This window comes from Miscanthus floridulus, chromosome 3, assembly GCF_019320115.1.
Source record: "Miscanthus floridulus cultivar M001 chromosome 3, ASM1932011v1, whole genome shotgun sequence".
Lineage (NCBI taxonomy): Eukaryota > Viridiplantae > Streptophyta > Magnoliopsida > Poales > Poaceae > Miscanthus > Miscanthus floridulus.
In genome coordinates, this window is record NC_089582.1 from 25,774,856 (window position 1) to 25,793,897 (window position 19,042).

At 43.8% G+C, this 19,042-nt stretch overlaps 1 non-coding gene across 1 annotated transcript; it reads right to left on the minus strand.

Annotated features, from left to right (window-relative positions):
• Positions 1–4,306: 4,306 nt before the first annotated feature.
• LOC136547756 (small nucleolar RNA Z247) lies at positions 4,307–4,445 on the minus strand. The gene has a single exon (XR_010781713.1). It is a non-coding gene; the product is annotated as a small nucleolar RNA Z247 (small nucleolar RNA).
• Positions 4,446–19,042: the final 14,597 nt, after the last annotated feature.

Genomic DNA, 19,042 nt, shown 5'->3' on the forward strand with positions numbered 1-19,042 from the left:
GTGCTTCGCGTGCCGGGCCACGCCCGCCACGCATTGCGTCTCGCGTTAGGAAGAGTGGAGGGGAGGAGACCTGCAGAAAGAGATTATGTAAGAAGGATGTTGACTGTGAGGGAGAGAGAGTGAAAATAGAAGGATAAGGCTGAGGGAGACTGCCGTCGACCATAGCTGAGATTAATCGCATTGAAAAGGCAGAGCACCTGCTAAAAAAATGTCCATCGCGAACTGCGACCCCAACATCCTCTATGGCCTAAGAAGGTTATATGCTTGGGTTAAACTAATTTGTGATTCAATCCTAGAGTTCTTGTTGTAAAGTTTAGGGTTAACGAGTGACTTATCCTTGGCCCTTGGGTACGTGTTAAATAGCACGGGGAACAGCCCCCCGGCGGTGGCCTTGTACAGATCAGTTTGTTACAACAGAATACATGTATGGTGCTACAATCTAGGAACAAACACCTGACAATAGGATACACTGAACCTAGACTACACGGTGGATATCTACCATCTTAACATCCCCCTCAATCTCAGCCACATACAAGGTTGAGATTATTTCTAAATTCACGTAGCTTGACTCGAGGAAGAGCCTTGGTAAAACCATCTGCCACTTGATCATTTGTACTGATGAATCTAATCTCCAACAATCTTTGTGCAACTCTTTCTCTGACAAAATGGAAGTCAATCTCAATATGCTTTGTTCTTGCATGGAACATGGGATTCGCAGATAGATATGTTGCACCAAGATTGTCACACCACAAACGGCCTACCGGAGAGTGGGGAACTCTAAGCTCCGAGAGTAGCTTCTGAACCCAGATCAATTCTGCAGTGGCGTTTGCTAGGGACTTGTATTCAGCTTCTGTGCTAGAACGTGACATAGTCGCTTGTTTCCTAGCACTCCAGGAAATAAGATTGTCACCCAGAAATATTGCAAACCCACCGGTTGATCTCCTGTCGTCAACACAGCCAGCCCAATCGGCATCGGAGAAACCACTAACAATCATGTTCTTGGAGTTTTCAATTCGTAACCCAAGATTCATAGTTCCTCGCACATACCTGAGAATACGTTTCACCGCACTCCAGTGAACTGTTGTAGGCGCATGTAGATACTGACACACTTTGTTTACTGCAAAACAAATGTCAGGTTGGGTAAGTGTCAAATACTGCAACGCTCCAACCAAACTCCTATACTTGGTTGAGTCATCTGGCCCTAGTGCCGTTCCTTCTACAGCGCTCAGCTTTTCTGTACTTGACATGGGTGTATCGATGACTTTGCACTTGTCCATTCCAGATCGTGCAAGGATATCTGCTGCATACCTTTGTTGCGTGAGTACTAACCCTTCCTTCACCTTTTTTACTTCTATTCCCAGAAAGTAATGCAAGTCTCCCAAATCTTTCAAAGCGAAGTCAATCTGTAGATCACTGAGTAGTGCATTTGTGGCTTCGGGAGATGAACTTGCCACTACGATGTCATCAACGTACACTAATACGAACACACAACATGACCCCTTGTTGTAGAAAAATAATGTGTCCGCTTTAGATGGGATGAGCCCCAAGGACTGCAATTTTGCACAAAGCTGAGCATACCAAGCTCGTGGGGCCTGCTTCAAACCATAGAGAGCTTTGCCTAGCTTGCACACATAGTGAGGATGAGACTTGTCTTCATACCCTGGTGGTTGATGCATATACACCTCTTCATCCAAGATTCCGTGAAGAAAGGCATTCTGTACATCCAACTGTCGTAACGACCATCCCTTAGTCATTGCAATGGATAGAACTAAGCGGATGGTAGCTGCCTTAACCACAGGACTAAAAGTATCTTCGTAGTCTATCCCATAACGTTGCTTGTATCCTTTTGCGACTAACCGTGCCTTGTACCTATCAATGGATCCATTAGCCTTGCATTTCACCTTGTACACCCATTTGCAACCGATGATGTTCTTGCCCTTTGGTGGTGGCACTAGATGCCACGTCTTGTTCTTGAGTAATGCTTGGTGCTCAACATCCATTGCCGAGATCCACTTCTGATCACTGAAGGCTTCATCAACATTGCGAGGCTCTTCTGGTATAGTAGAAGCAGTCATTCCCCACCTTACTGTTCCATCGGTATGTATCTTGGGCTTGGTGATACCGTGCTGCAGTCGTGTTGTGGGTCTCTGAGGTGAAGATGAATCTGCCACAGCTGAGGATGTAGGGGCAGTGGATGCATCAGATCCGCAGGACGCCGCACTGGATCCGCTCGATAGCACAGCATCACCGTCAGGAGATTGTTGGTGTCCCCCCTCGACCGGATCTGGGTGCGCGGACACAGGAGATGATGGAGAGACGTGCGGCCCCATGGAATCCGCAGACGATCCCGTAGACAAATCCCCCGATCCATTCTGCTGTTGCGGCTGCGATCCCGACAGCGATGCTGAGCCCGATCCCCTGCCGATGCCAGGAGAAGCATCTTGGGAACCCACGCTGCCTCCTCCACCATGACACATGTGATATGGAGGCATTGGAACTGAATTTTCAGCCGATCTTTCACGATTTTCATCCAAATTTTTTTCTGCACCCTGCATAGAATCACAGCCACTCAAGGAAGCATTAGTCTGGTTAGGAGAAATCAAATGTTGATCACGTATTTGTGCATCCGGGAATGACATGGATGGATTGAGGAGGATGTCGGGCAAGACTTGAAGCTCAGCGTGGAGTCTTGCACCAGCATTTGGATGGAGAGAAGAGAAAGGAAAAATTCCTTCATCGAAGACAACATCACGGGAGACATAGATCCTGCCTTCACTTGGATCAAGACATTTGAACCCTTTGTGAGAATTGCTATAGCCAAGAAAGACACAACGTTTAGAGCGGAATTGGAGTTTGCGGCTATTGTAGGCGCGGAGATTTGGCCACACCGCACAACCAAACATGTGAAGAAATTGGTAATCTGGTTCATGACCATGGAACCGGCCGAAAGGTGTGTCATCACTAATGACTTTGGAAGGTAGGCGATTTATCAAGAATACGGCAGTGAGGAATGCTTCGTCCCAAAATTTTAGTGGCATGGATGAATGAGCAAGCAAAGTAATCCCCATTTCTACAATATGTCTATGTTTGCGCTCGGCGGCTCCATTCTGTTGGTGGGCATGCGGGCAGGATACAAGATGATGAATGCCTACTCGCTTAAAAAAGGAGTTGAGGGATTTGTATTCCCCTCCCCAATCAGCCTGCATAGCACGGATTTTCTTGTCAAATTGACGCTCAACTAGGTTCTGGAAATCACGGAAGCATTGAAAAACTTCGGATTTGTGACGAAGTAAATAGATCCAAGTGAATTTAGAGTAATCATCGATAAAACTCACATAATAATTGAAATGGCCAACAGAAGTTGGCGCAGGTCCCCAAACATCAGAAAAAATAAGTTCCAAAGGACTAGTCGACACACTAGTTGACTTTGGATAGGGCAACTGATGGCTCTTGCCCCTTTGACACGAATCACACACATGTTTAAAGTTCACATCCTGAACACAAGATAACTTATGGCGACTAAGAATTTGATTAACGATGGCAGTAGATGCATGGCCTAGCCTACTGTGCCAGATGGACGCAGAAGGCTTGGTGGCTCCAAGAGCTTGTTTATTTGGTGACGACCTATGCGGGATGGACTTGATAGGGTAGAGGCCTCCTTCAGCCTTGCCTCTGAGGAGCGTTCTCTTTGTCACCGCCTCCTTTATAAAAAATTGATCAGGATGAAACTCAACAAAGGCATTGTTGTCTCGTGTAAGACGATTAACAGATACTAGGTTTTTACTAGTAGCGGGAACATGAAGAACATTATGTAGATGAATATTATGAGATGGGGATTGCACAACACTATGACCAACATGTGAAATCTCCATACCTGACCCATTGGCAGCATGGATGTGGTCTCCTCCGTGATACCTGTCACGCACCGATAGCTTATCAAGCTCACCGGTGATGTGGTCGGTGGCTCCCGAGTCCATATACCAATTGGTGTCTACTCCATAGGAAGACGACATGGCGGCTGAAGCAGACTTCTACGGTGGACCTGTAACTAAAGCATCGAACCTTTTGAAGCAGCGGTAGGCCGGGTGTCCCTCCTTTCCACACACCTGGCAGATGAGTCCTGCCTGGAAAGGATGGCGCACAGTGTTGTTGTTGTTCCGCGCTTTCTTCGGGTTGCGTCCACCACCTTCGCCGCCACGGCTGAAACCACCGCGGCCACGGTTGAAGTTGTTGTTGGAGCCATGCCCTCCTCGGGACGCCAGATTAGCAGAGGATTGAGATCCTCCATTATGCATCTCCAGCCTCTGCTCATAGCTGATCAGCTGGGTGTAGAGCTCGCCCAGGGAGATAGGTTCAACCCTGTTTGCGACAGAAGTGACCACAGAATCGTAGTCGTCGTCGAGGCCTGTGAGGATGTAGGACACCATCTCATCATCTTCAAGACGGCGCCCAGCAGAAGCCATCTCGTCAGCGAGCGACTTCATCTTGGATTAGTAGTCGGCAATGGAAGAAGTACCCTTGGATGCCGTCGCCAAGGCCATCCTGGTACTGATCAACTTCACGCGAGATTGAGAGGCAAAGAACCCCTCGATGCCGGCCCACGCCTCGGCGGCCGTAGTCGCGGTGGAGATCTGTTGCAAAATCTCCTTTGAAACGGAGACCAGCAGATAGCTCAGGATCTGTTGGTCCTTCGCGACCCACGTGGTGTACTCCTTGTTGAGGATCGGCGCCGCCTCCTTCTCCCCTCCTTCCTTCTTGGGCAGGAACTTGGCGGGGGGCTCCGCCGTGGGACTGAGGAACTCGTAGACCTCCGCTCCTCTGATTGAGGAGAGGACTTGAGCGCGCCACCCTGGAAAGTTCCCGCGGGTCAGCTTTTCACTGACCGGCAGAAAACCTAGGGAAGCAAGCACGGTGTGCTGCGCGGAGGAGGAGGAGGCCATGCCAAAACTCTATAGGGAAAGTGGCTCTGTATACCATGTAAAGTTTAGGGTTAACGAGTGACCTATCCTTGGCCCTCGGGTACGTGTTAAATAGCACGGGGAACAGCCCCCCGGCGGTGGCCTTGTACAGATCAGTTTGTTACAACAGAATACATGTATGATGCTACAATCTAGGAACAAACACCTGACAATAGGATACATTGAACCTAGACTACACGGTGGATATCTACCATCTTAACACTTGTCAATAACAAGGGACTGCCTTTTGTGACGGCTTGGTGTGTGTGTTTTCACTGCATGGACGGGACATGATCTTACAAACTTGTGGTGCCTCTGTCCTTATGAAGCTGCATGCTGGGGACACAGACAGATCACTAGTAGAACGCATCACCCGAGATACCCTGATGGAGGGACAGAGTCTGCAGTGTTTATTAGCTTTTCCTAAGATAGGGAGAGGGCAGAATTCTTCTGCCCATGAACTTGCACATCTAGCTATTGGGTTGTCGTTCTCTCACTCCTCACCACCGGATCACCTGTGTGAGCTCTGCATTTTCCTGTTTGTGCCTTTGTGGCATTGTGGAGCACTTGTTATCTGCTTCCCACGGTTTTAGCATGTGAGATGTTGAGTTTTTTTTCAGCGAGTAATGACAGTGTTTGCAGCACAACTATAATTTATTATCTACCAAAAAATGGTTACTTGATTCTCTGCAGAAGAAATGGGAAACACATCAGCGTTGGAGATGAGGAGAGCCAGAGGGAAGCATTGTTGGAGATGGAATGCTTGCTGATTTCTTAGCTTTTGACTTGCTGTAACACCCTAGATTTTGCATATTTTTGAAATAGGAGGAAATTGGTTAATTAAGTATTTTGTGGGCATTTGAAATTAGGAAATAATAATTTTATTAAAAATAAAACCAAATATCAGTTCAACAACAATGAGTGTGCATTCATGCTGTTGCATAATATTTTGTATTGCTTGGTTTGAAGTCGGATTTTGAATTGAGTCAAAATTTCATTTTGAATTGCTTTGGAAAAATTAGAAAAAAAAAGAAGAAGGAAAAATAAATCTCCTTTCTCCTTCCTCTGTTTCTGGCTGTGGTCATTCCCCCCGCGCGGCCCATTTCTTTTCCAGGCCGTCCCCTCTTCGGTCGGGCCGAAGCCCAGCACCCTTTTCTCAGCGCCAGCCCAAGTCGGCTCTTCCCCCTCGCCGTGCCGGCCCAGCAAGCCGCTGGCCCAGCCGCACGTCGCTCCTGCTGACCCGCGCATTTCCCTCTGCCCGCTGACCGCCTGGGCCCAGCTGTCAGACCCTCCTCGTTCCTCATGACGTGGCCGTCTCGGACTCTTCCTCCGCGCCGATGCCGAGTCCGGTGCTCCTACGACCCCCGTGGTGCCGTGACGCCCAAGTGATTCGGCCCCATAAATAGCGCCGCGCCTCCTCCGCCTTCCTATCTCATCCGCCGCTCATTTTTTTGCCCAAGCAGCCGCAGCCGCGCTTCGCCCTAGCTCCGCCGCAAGCATCGCCGACCACCGAGCGCCGTGCCGTTTTTGCTGCCTCCTGTTCTTGTTTTTCGGGTCCGGTGAGTCCGTCGTAGCTTCCTCTCTCTCCCTGTATTTTTTTCGTCGAATAGTGCACTGTGGGCCGAGAACCATGTGCTCCAGAAGCCGGCAATGGCGACGCCGTGGTCAAGCCGCCGTCGGCACTGTTCCGGCGCATCTTCTTCCGCCAGATTGAATCCAAGCCGTCTAGATCTAATCCGGCGGTTCAAATTGAAGGATACCCCTTCGATCGGAATTTTTGCCAATACGCCCTTACAATTATTTCAGTATTAACCCGCAGTCCAAAGCGAGCTTACAGATTTCGTTCTCTCTTTTTAAAAGCGAATTTTGGTTCGGTTTTATTGAAATACGTTTTGAGCTATTTACAGTTTTGTCATTCAACTTGTTTTAACCATAAAATCTCCGTTTTAACTCCGATTTGATCCGTTCAAGTTGCGTTAGGTTCGTAATTAAGTAATCTACATGTTTATACTACTGTTAATTAGGTTTTTGACTTTTAAAATTCGAGATTAGATCTAATCTATTATTTTACTAAAGGAAAACTTGTTTAATTTATAACTTCTTCGTTTTAGATCCGATTTTTGTGATCTTCGCGTCTGTGTGTTCGTAGCGAGACGTAGATTTATTTTCCAAACTTTTCATCTTGAGTTTATGCTGTTAGTGTACTATTCTAATCTATAGCTTTGTTTGCTTTGCATGATTGCTCTTGAATGCTTGTATGTTGCTGTGGTTATCGAGTATAGACGGTGAGCAGTTCGTGGGAGATCAAGGGTACGACTTTGACGAGCAGGACTAGCAAGAGTACTTTGCTCAAGGCAAGTATAGCATGGGATTATCCTTGTTTCCTATTCACTTTAATTCATTAAATTCATGTTGCATGTGTCACCTTGAGAGGGAATTCCTAGAATTGAACTATTACCTTGTCACCTTTGGGTTATGCATTTGGGTAGCTTTGCTAGAGCTCAATTAAACCATGATCTTATAACTTGATTAATGGTATATGCAATAAACATTAAAATATGACTTTTTAGCAACATGGAAATAGGGGGCTAGAGTGTTTAGCTACTTTCTAAATGCTTCAGATTCCTCTCCCTAAGGACTTATCTGTAAGTGATCATCCGGGACTTACAGTACAACTGTGAGGGCTATATGGCTCTAGCTTTAGCTTAGTATGAGGACCTTTTCTAGCTTGTTAGTGGTTACCTTTATTGGCGTAAGAATGGCTTGTCGAATCGGGTATAGGATAGCCTCTACTCTTATGTGTATAGCCATGAAGGAATTGTGCCATTTGACAGGGGGGTTCCTATAACTATTTGCCGAGTGAATCTGATGGCCCTAACTTGTTAGATGAACCTTTGAAAGGCTTCATAGTGACCCCTGCCTGCTCACCTTGGAAGTGTTTTGGGGGTAATTAACCCGGGCATATGGGTATCATGACTCACAGTGAAAGTGTACAACCTCTGCAGAGTGTAAAACTGGTATATCAGCCGTGCTCATGGTCACGAGCGGCCTTGGAACCCTTATGGAATAGACGAACACTAAGTATTACATGTTTATGCTATTCATTATTCATGTTTACATTTGATCATGTGTTTTGCATTGGGAATTGAAACAACTTGTTGCTACTCTTAAGCTAAAATTATGACAACTAAAAGTTGAACGCTGTTAAACCTGTGTCAAGCCTTTTGAGCCTCATGAACCCCGTGTTACACTTGTTGAGTACGACATGTACTTACGCTTGTTTATTTTCATTATTTGGATAAAAATCCCAAATGGGTAACAGATGACCATGGGTATGATGATTTTTCTGAGGACTACTAGTCTTGTGGTCAGCCAGTCGACATCCCTGTAAAATGGAGTTTCCGCAAGAGATCTTTTTATTATTCCCACTATATTTAAGTGATAACTCTGTCTTATTCGTGATGTAATAAACATTTGTGATGATACTATTCATAATTTGTCGGCTTATGTGTGTGACTGATCTCTGGGCGCACATAAGACTTTGCACTCTATCTTATCCTTAAAATTGGGTGTGACAGATTGGTATCAGAGCTGTGTTGACTGTAGGACGCAAGCCTAGTTCGCAATGGTCGTTTTAGCTTCTTTTGCTTCACTCATTTCATGCTTTCTATCTCACCCTTGTTATTTGCTAAAGTTTTATGCTTCTTTTGCCTTATTCTATTATGAAAATTATTGCTTCTAACTTAATCTAACTAAATCTAATTCTGTAGATGCCTCGTGCCCACAAGACTGCCCGCATCAACACTAGAGGGTAATACCCGCCTCATGGTTTGTCCATGGAGCCAGAGGAGGAAGAACCCCAGGAACAGGAATTCGATCCGCCAACACCGCCAACTCTAGTACCTACGCCTAAGCCTGTTCAGGAGGAACCCCAAGAAGTCGAGGTCGTCCACTTGTCCGAAAATTAAGAGGAAGACATTGTTGAAGAGGATGAGCCGATCCCGCCCCTGGTGTGGACAACAAAGGTGTGGTATAAGCCAGGATGTGAATCCTCTGTTTCACATCACCGACTCATGAGCATGCTTTAGACCTACTACAGCGACTGGGATGCAGCTGTGGAATACGTTTACGAAGAACATACACACCCTCTTGAAGATACCTATTGGAAGACCAGGTTGTGCATCACCATCAAGGATGAACAGAAAGGCGCATATCAGCTGGATTCAAATTATGCACACCATGCTCACCGTGCTAGCATGGAGGAAGGCATAGAAGATGCAGCCGCTGAAGCTTGCATAGGCCTCCGGGGTCGCCGATTCGAGGGCATGAAGAATGACCAATATCGATTCCTCCCTCACCAACACCCAGAATTGGGTTGGGCAATGATGGACCCGCAGGGCATGGATCCAACAACCCAGGTGATGGTACACTTTAGTTATGAGTCCGTGGCAAAGATTCGCCGACTGGAGGATCAATTGAAGGCACAGCAGAAAACCATCAAGAGACACCGGCAGGTGATAAATGAACAAAGGGTGTGCCTCAACTTGCCAAAGATGTATGGAAAGCTTCCCCATGAGTATCGTCCATAGATGTTGGAGTCCCTTTTTATGTAATAACACGATAGTAGAACGAGTTAAGTTGAATCTAGTCGAGTCTATTAGTGCGGTGTGGACATTGGTGTGTTTAGTTGATTTGTTATTATGTTTATGTGTGAGTTGGATCTTTGTAATGAGTGCTGGAACTTTGTGGGCATGTCCGCATGTTCCATAGTTAAGAATATTAAAGATTGGGTCAATAAATAAATAGTTGGGTTTGTTATATCTTGTTCTCTCGGAATCTGTTTTTCGGAGCAGTCTTCCTTTATCTTAATGCCAATTAAAATCTACACGACCAAAAATTATGAAATTTTTGTGGGAACAACTAGACTTAAGCATCTTTCCAATGCCTCTGGAATCACCCCCATATCTGATCTGGTTCGTGAGATATCTCTGTTTCAAGTTAAAGTCTTTGTGCAGTCTGGAATCTGGGAACAGTTTTGGTTGTATCCTGTTTTTGAGTAACGTAACGACAGAATCTTGGAATGTCGTCTGAATAAAAGTTGTAGATAATGTCTTAAGCTTTCCAACCGTATAAAGTACGTCTCATTTGGATTTCTGGAACTCAAGATATGACTGTTTTACCGAGCTGCTGATGTTGAGATTCGTCCAGAAAAATTTTAGAAAGTATTCTAACTTGGAAATTTTTAAATTTTGAATATTTGATAGCAGATGTCTGGAAAAGGAAGAGACCGAGGTCGTGGAGGTGTTCCCCCACATCCACCACCACCACCGCCATCAACTATTGAACAACTCTTGGCAGTACAAATGCAGCTCATGCAAGCGTTGGTGCAGAATCAGCAGAACCAATAGGGTGGTAGAGCACCGCGTGATAAGCGTGGTGAATTCTTGAAGGGCCGTCCACCGGTGTTCTCTCATGCCACTGATCCACTGGAAGCAAATGATTGACTTTGTACAGTGGAGAGGCAGCTCAACATAGCACAATGTGATAATCAACAGAAGGTATTGTATGCTTCAGGACAGCTCCAGTAAGAAGCTCAAGACTGGTGGGAGTCATTCGAGTATGGACGTCCCGCCAATGCTCCTCCTGTCACCTGGTAGGAGTTCAAAGAGAATTTTAGATCCTACCACATACCTGAGGGACTGATAGAGCTCAAGCAGGAGGAGTTCAGAGCTCTGAAGGAGGGATCCATGTCCGTTGCTGAGTACCGTGATAAGTTTGCTCAGTTGTCACGTTATGCTCCAAATGAAGTGGCTGATGATGCTGACAAGCAATGCCGCTTTCTCAAAGGTCTGTATGATGGTCTGCAGCTCCAGCTTATGTCCAATACCTACCCCAATTTTCAGACGCTGGTGAATTGCGCTATTGTTATTGACAACAAGCGCAAGGAGATGGAGGCCAAAAAGAGGAGGCTTTAGGGACAGGCCTCTGGGAGCAATACTCGTCCGTGTACCAATCCTTAGCAAGGCTTCCAGCAGAGGTTTTAGGGACCACCCAGTCAGTGGAATCGTGGTCAGTATCCTTAGTGCAACCCGAACTAGCAGCAAGTTAGCAATCAACGTCCTCAGCAGCAGAGTGGACCGCAGACACCACGACAGGGAACACCCAACAACACTCCCATGAAGACCAGTGCACCTAGTACCCCCAACGTATGCTATCATTGTGGAGAAGTTGGGCATTATGCTAATCATTGCCCCAGGAAGCAGAATCAGTAGACACCCCAGGGTCAGTAGAGTAATCAGAAGGGAACGTCGTAGAAGCCAGCACCCAACACAGGGAGGGTGAACCATGTGTCTACCGAGACGGTGCTTGCTGAACTAGAAGTCATGCTCGGTATGTTCAATGTCAACTCAACCCCCTGCCACTGTTCTTTTTGATTCTAGAGCTTCGCATTCATTCATATCGCAAGCATTTGTTAGAAACCATAGCATACCATTATGTGCCATGCAAAACCCCATATTAGTAAACTCACCGAGTGGAAGTATGCAAGCTTCATATCGTTGTCTTCCAACTAGTCTATTCTTAAGGGGGTAGAGTTCAAAGTGAGCCCCATTGTGTTGAGAGCATCTGGTATAGATGTGATTCTGGGTATGGACTAGATGAAGCAACAACAAGCAGTGATCCAGTGTAAAGAAAAGGTGGTGGTTGTGACCGCACCAAATGGAGAAAGAATCAGTGTTGATGTTGTAATACAAGCACAACCGACAGCCACCGTGAACCAGCTTGATGATAGCGGCAACAAGGAGGACCCAGTGGTGGATGAATTTCCATATGTGTTCCCCGATGATTTGCCAGGTATGACACCTGACCGTGACATTGAGTTTATTATTGAATTATTACCTGGAACTGCACCTATAGCTAAGCATCCATATAGAATGGGGGTTAAGGAATTAGAAGAACTTAAGAAACAAATAAAGGAGTTACAGGAGAAAGGTTTTATTCGTCCTAGTTCGTCACCTTGGGGAGCACCGGTTATATTTGTTGATAAGAAGGATGTTACTCAGAGGATGTGTGTTGATTATCGGTCACTCAATGAGGTTACTATCAAGAACAAGTATCCGTTGCCTAGAATTGATGACTTGTTTGATCAATTGAGAGGTGCTTGTGTTTTCTCTAAGATTGATCTTCGTTCTGGTTATCATCAATTAAAGATTCATGCAACTGACATACCCAAGACAACTTTTACTATGAGGTATGGTTTGTACGAGTACACTGTTATGTCCTTTGGTTTGACCAACGCACCTGCCTACTTTATGTACTTGATGAATAAGGTGTTCATGGAGTTTTTGGATAAGTTTGTGGTGGTATTCATTGATGATATATTGGTATTCTCCATAATAGAAGAAGAGCATGCTGAACATCTGAGGTTGGTCTTGCAGAAGCTCAGAGAATACAAGTTGTATGCTAAGCGAAGCAAGTGTGAATTCTGGTTGAAGGAAGTTTCTTTCCTTGGCCATGTTGTCTCTAATGGTGGAATCACAGTAGATCCAAGTAAGGTGAAAGATGTATTGAATTGGAAACTACCAATAGATGTGGGAGAGATTCGTAGTTTCTTGGGATTAGCGGGATACTATAGAAGGTTCATAGAAGGTTTCTCTAAACTTGCCAAGCCAATGATAGCTTTGTTGGAGAAAAATGCCAAGTTTGTGTGGTCCGAGAAGTGCCAGGCTAATTTTGAAGAGTTGAAGAAGAGGTTGACTACAGCCCCAGTGTTGATTTTGCTAGATCTGAACAAGAGCTTTTCGATCTATTGTGATGCATCTCGTCAAAGACTTGGATGTGTTCTTATGCAAGAAGGCAGAGTAGTGGCTTATGCATCCTGACAGTTGAGAAAGCATGAGATAAATTATCCTACTCATGACTTGGAGTTAGCAGGAGTGGTTCATGCTTTGAAGATATGGAGGCACTATCTTATCGGGCATAAGAGTGACATCTATACTAATCATAAAAGTCTGAAGTACATTTTCACTTAGACAGATCTGAATATGAGGCAGCGTCGATGGTTAGAGTTGATCAAAGATTATGATCTGGAGGTACACTATCATCCTAGAAAGGCGAATGTTGTTGCCGATGCTCTTAGTAGGAAGAGTTATGCTAATGAGGTGCAAGTGACATCGATGTCAAGTGAGCTGTGTGCTGAGCTTGAGTGACTGAATTTGGGCTTTGTCACTAATGTAGTGGAGTTGGTGTTGGAGCCTAAATTGGAGCAAGAAATACATAAGGGACAGTTACAGGATGCGAAATTGAAAGAGATAGCGGAAAACATAGTGATTGGTAAGGCACCAGGATTCTGTATGGATGACAATGGAACTCTTTGGTTTGGGAAAAGACTATGTGTGCCTGAGGATAAGGCTATACGAGAGGCAATTCTTCATGAGGCACATGAGTCTGCTTACTCTATTCATCCTGGAAGTACTAAGATGTATTTAGATCTAAAAGAGAAGTATTGGTGGTACGGACTGAAGAGAGATGTTGCTGAATATGTGGCTTTGTGTGATACATGTCAGAGAGTCAAAGCTGAACATCAAAGACCTGTAGGATTGCTACAACCAATGAAGATACCTGAGTGGAAGTGGGAAGAAGTTGGTATGGATTTTATAGTTGGGTTACCACGTACTCAGAGAGGTTATGATTCAATCTGGGTAATAGTGGATCGGTTAACTAAAGTTGCTCACTTTATACCGGTCAAGACTACTTATAATGGACCGAGGTTAGCTCAGTTATATATGGAGAGGATAGTTTGTCTACGTGGAGTTCCCAAGAAAATTGTGTCTGATCGAGGTACTCAATTTACATCTCATTTTTGGCAGCAAGTACATACTTCATTGGGAACCAAGTTGAATTTTAGTACAACATACCATCCCTAGACAGATGGTTAAACTGAGAGAATTAATCAGATATTAGAGGATATGTTGAGAGCTTATGCGTTGTAGTATGGTACAAGTTGGGACAAGAGTTTGCCTTATGCAGAATTCTCGTACAACAATAGTTATCAGAAAAGTCTCAATATGGCACCTTTCAAAGCTTTGTATGGACGAAAGTGTAGAACCTCATTGTTTTGGAATCAAATGGGAGAAACTCAAGTATTCAGACCAGATGTTTTGAGAGATGCAGAAGAGCAAGTAAGGATGATCAGATATAACTTGAGAGTGGCTCAGTCTCGACAAAAGAGCTATGCCGACACTAGAAGAAGAGAATTGGTTTTCGAAGTAGGTGATTATGTGTACTTGAAGGTGTCACCTATGAGAGGTGTGAGAAGATTTAATATGAAAGGGAAGTTAGCACCAAGGTATATCGGGCCATTCAAGATTTTGGAGAGATGTGGTGAAGTAGCTTATCAGTTGGAATTGCCTGAAAGTTTGTCAGGTGTGCACGATGTGTTCCATGTGTCTCAACTAAAGAAGTGTTTGCGTGTGCCTGAGGAGCAGATACCATTAGAGGAGCTTACAGTTAAGGAGGATCTCACATATGAGGAGTTTCCAATAAGGATTTTGGAGACGGCAGAAAGAGTTACAAGGAGCCGAGTTATAAAGATGCGTAAGGTTCAGTGGAATCAGTATATAGAGGATGAGGCTACTTGGGAAAGAGAAGAGGATCTAAGGAAAACATACCCACAGTTATTTGAGTAAGCATCATCCGAATCTCGAGGACGAGATTCATTTTAAGGGGGGTAGAATTGTAACACCCTAGATTTTGCATATTTTTGAAATAGGAGGAAATTGGTTAATTAAGTATTTTGTGGGCATTTGAAATTAGGAAATAATAATTTTATTAAAAATAAAACCAAATATAAGTTCAACAGCAATGAGTGTGCATTCATGCGGTTGCATAATATTTTGTATTACTTGGTTTGAAGTCGGATTTCGAATTGAGTCAAAATTTCATTTTGAATTGCTTTGGAAAAATTAGAAAAAAGAAGGAAAAATAAATCTCCTTTCTCCTTTCTGTTTCTGGCCGTGGTCATTCCCCCCCGCGCAGCCCATTTCTTTTCTAGGCCGTCGCTCTTCCTTCCCCTCTCCAGTCGGGCCGAAGCCCAGCACCCTTTTCTCAGTGCCAGCCCAAGTCAGCTCTTCCCCCTCGCCGCGCCGGCCCAGCAAGCCGCTGGCCTAGCCGCACGTCGCTTCCGCTGACCCATGCATTTCCCTCTGCCCACTGACCGCCTAGGCCCAGCCGTCAGACCCTCCTCCTTCCTCACATCATGGCCGGCTCGGACTCTTCCTCCGCGCTGATGCCGAGTCCGGTGCTGCTACGACCCCCGTGGTGCCATGACGCCCAAGTGATTCAGCCCCATAAATAGCGTCGTGCCTCCTCCGCCTTCCTATCTCATCCGCCGCTCAATTTTTTTTGCCCAAGCAGCCGCGGCCGCGCTTCACCCTAGCTCCGCCACAAGCATCGCCGACCACCGAGCATCGAGCCGTTTTTGCTACCTCCTGTTCTTGTTTTTCAGGTCCGGTGAGTCCGCCATAGCTTCCTCTCTCTCCCTATATTTTTTTTGTCAAATAGTGCACTATGGGCCGAGAACCATGTGCTCCAGAAGCCGGCAATGGCGCCGCCGTCGGCACTGTTCTGGCGCATCTTCTTCCGCCAGATTGAATCCAAGCCGTCTAGATCTAATCTGGCGGTTCAAATTGAAGGATACCCCTTCGATCGGAATTTTTGCAAATACGCCCTTACAATTATTTCAGTATTAACCTGCAGTCCAAAGCGAGTTTACAGATTTCGTTCTGTCTTTTTAAAAGCAAATTTTGGTTCGGTTTTATTGAAATACGTTTTCAGCTATTTACAGTTTTGCCATTCAACTTGTTTTAACCATAAAATCTCCGTTTTAACTCCGATTTGATCCGTTCAAGTTGCGTTAGGTTCGTAATTAAGTAATCTACATGTTTATACTACTGTTAATTAGGTTTTCAACTTTTAAAATTCGAGATGAGATCTAATCTATTATTTTACTAAAGGAAAACTTATTTAATTTATAACTTCTTCATTTTAGATCCGATTTTTGTGATCTTCGCGTCTGTGTGTTTGTAGCGAGACGTAGATTTGTTTTTCAAACTTTTCATCTTGATTTTATGCTGTTGGTGTATTGTTCTAATCTATAGCTTTGTTTGCTTTGCATGATTGCTCCTGAATGCTTGTATGTTGCTGTGGTTATCGAGTATAGACGGTGAGCAGTTCATGGGAGATCAAGGGTACGACTTTGATGAGCAGGACCAGCAAGAGTACTTTGCTCAGGGCAAGTATAGCATGGGATTATCCTTGTTTCCTATTCACTTTAATTCATGAAATTCATGTTGCATGTGTCACCTTGATAGGGATTTCCTAGAATTGAACTATTACCTTGTCACCTTTGGGTTATGCATTTGGGTAGCTTTGCTAGAGCTCAATTAAACCATGATCTTGTAACTTGATTAATGGTATATGCAATAAACATTAAAATATGACTTTTTAGCAACATGGAAACAGAGGGCTAGAGTGTTTAGCTACTTTCTAAATGCTTCAGATTCCTCTCCCTAAGGACTTATCTATAAGTGATCATCCAGGACTTACAGTACAGCTGTGAAGGCTACATGGCTCTGGCTTTAGCTCAGTATGAGGACCTTTTCTAGCTTGTTAGTGGTTACCTTTATTGGCATAAGAATGACTTGTCAAATCGGGTATAGGACAGCCTCTACTCTTATGTGTATAGCCGTGAAGGAATTGTGCCATTTGATAGGGGCTTCCTATAACTGTTTGCCGAGTGAATCTAATGGGCCTAACTTGTTAGATGAACCTTTGAAAGGCTTTATATTGACCCCTGCCTGTTCACCATAGAAGTGTTTTGGGAGTAATTAACCCGGCATATGGGTATCACGACTTACAGTGAAAGTGTACAACATCTGCAGAGTGTAAAACTGGTATATCAGCCATGCTCACGGTCACGAGCGGCCTTGGAACCCTTATGGAATAGACAAACACTAAGTATTGCCTGTTTATGCTATTCATTATTCATGTTTACATTTGATCATGTGTTTTGCATTGGGAATTGAAACAACTTGTTGTTACTCTTAAGCTAAAATTATGACAACTAAAAGCTGAACGCTGTTAAACCTGTGTCAAGCCTTTTGAGCCTCATGAACCCCGTGTTACACTTGTTGAGTACGACATGTACTTATGCTTGTTTATTTTTATTATTTGGATAAAAATCCCGGATGGGTAACAGATGACCATAGGTATGATGATTTTCCTGAGGACTACTAGTCTTGTGGTCAACTAGTCGACGTTCCTGTGAAATGGAGTTTCCGCGGGAGATCTTTTTATTATTCCCGCTATATTTAAGTGATAACTCTGTCTTATTCGTGATGTAATAAACATTTATGATGATACTATTCATAATTTGTCGGCTTATGTGTGTGACTGATCACTAGGCGTACATAAGATTTTGCACTCCATTTTATCCTTAAAATTGGGTGTGACACTTGCAATGTGAAGTCTTGTAACTTTGGAGTTTACATAAAAAATTTGGTTCCAATCTAGAGTTGATTGCTCTCATGAACTGTTTATACTAAATATATGTATGATGTATCTTTTTGTCTGAAGTATATATATGAATGATTTGAAATATGCAATAGTTAAATGTTTGTGCAGCCAAATATTGTGAAAAGCAGACTTCAAAAAAAGAAAAGAAGACATCAAGGGAGGTATCACTGAGGGCTTCAAGAGCACCACATGCCAGCCTGCAGGCATGCCGCGCGTGTAACTATTGACTTGAATTGCATTGAATCTCCGATAGGTGAGATTACGGGCATGTGGAGTTCAATCACATGAGCACACCCCCTGTTGCGTGAAGTAAATGCTAGCTGACTGACTGAATGAATGAAATTAAACATAATGAACTGAACATCAGTGAAACATGGAACTGCATTTCTTTTGTTTTCACGGCAGGTAGGTGTCCCATCAACCATGGCAATTAACTCAATACAAATCATCCATGTATGTCTTCATCCTATCCTTCTGAATTATATATATGAGGTCAAACTTGATTATTTGAAATCCTGCTCGATTATATAAGAGCCGCATGGTCCCTTTAACTTGAGCGTGCTAGATACTATATACAACAGCTATGTCGCTCGATGTTGCTATGCCACAATCCCTTGTGAACGATGTAACACTATTCTCAAATCAATAAAGTGCACCAGTTGGCTTCCCTAAAAAAAAGAGCCAATATACCACAATTCCACAAACATACAGACAAGAATACTGGGGTTGGGAAACACCAGAGAATGGGATATCGCTAGGATTCAAGATATTGCAAACGATGTATAAACGCAAGCAGATACATGAACTTTTTGCTGGACATGTGTGGAGTCGTGCTTGGTGACTTTTTGCTGGACGTGCATGAAAACAAGGAAAGGTCTGGAGGAACGTGCACGACATGAGACAACAGGCAGCTAGCGGCAGTGAATGTTTTTCTGGCAGAGGAAAACAGAACCCATCTAGGGGTTTCTTATTAGGAAGAAATCCTTATATGAATGTTTGCATTATGTAAGAATACATCTTGTGAACATATCATTAGAGTAATAAAGATTGATTGACTCTCTCACATTATTGATATGTTGGTACGTACTCATTCCTCCATTGTGCTTGGGTATTGAATTATTGATCTAACAAGTTTGATTGTTTAATCCTCACTAGATTTTGTTTAATCATGAAATTAGGACTTGATCTCAATTCTCTTCATTATTTGATATATCTACCTTTATTTATTTTATATCTCTATAAATTATTCTAATCAACTTCAATTATGATAGTAATGTTATTATAATCAATAGAAAATCAACACTAATCTTATCATGGTAATAATAAATAATGATGATGATGATGATGATGATGATAATAATAATTACTAGTAATAATAATTATTATTATTTAGTAGTAGTAGTAGTAGTTGTTGTCATTAATATAACTTACTCCAACAAACATTAATAGAAAACAAATAGACTAGCGACCATAATCAACACTAATCTTGACATAATAATTACTAGTTAATA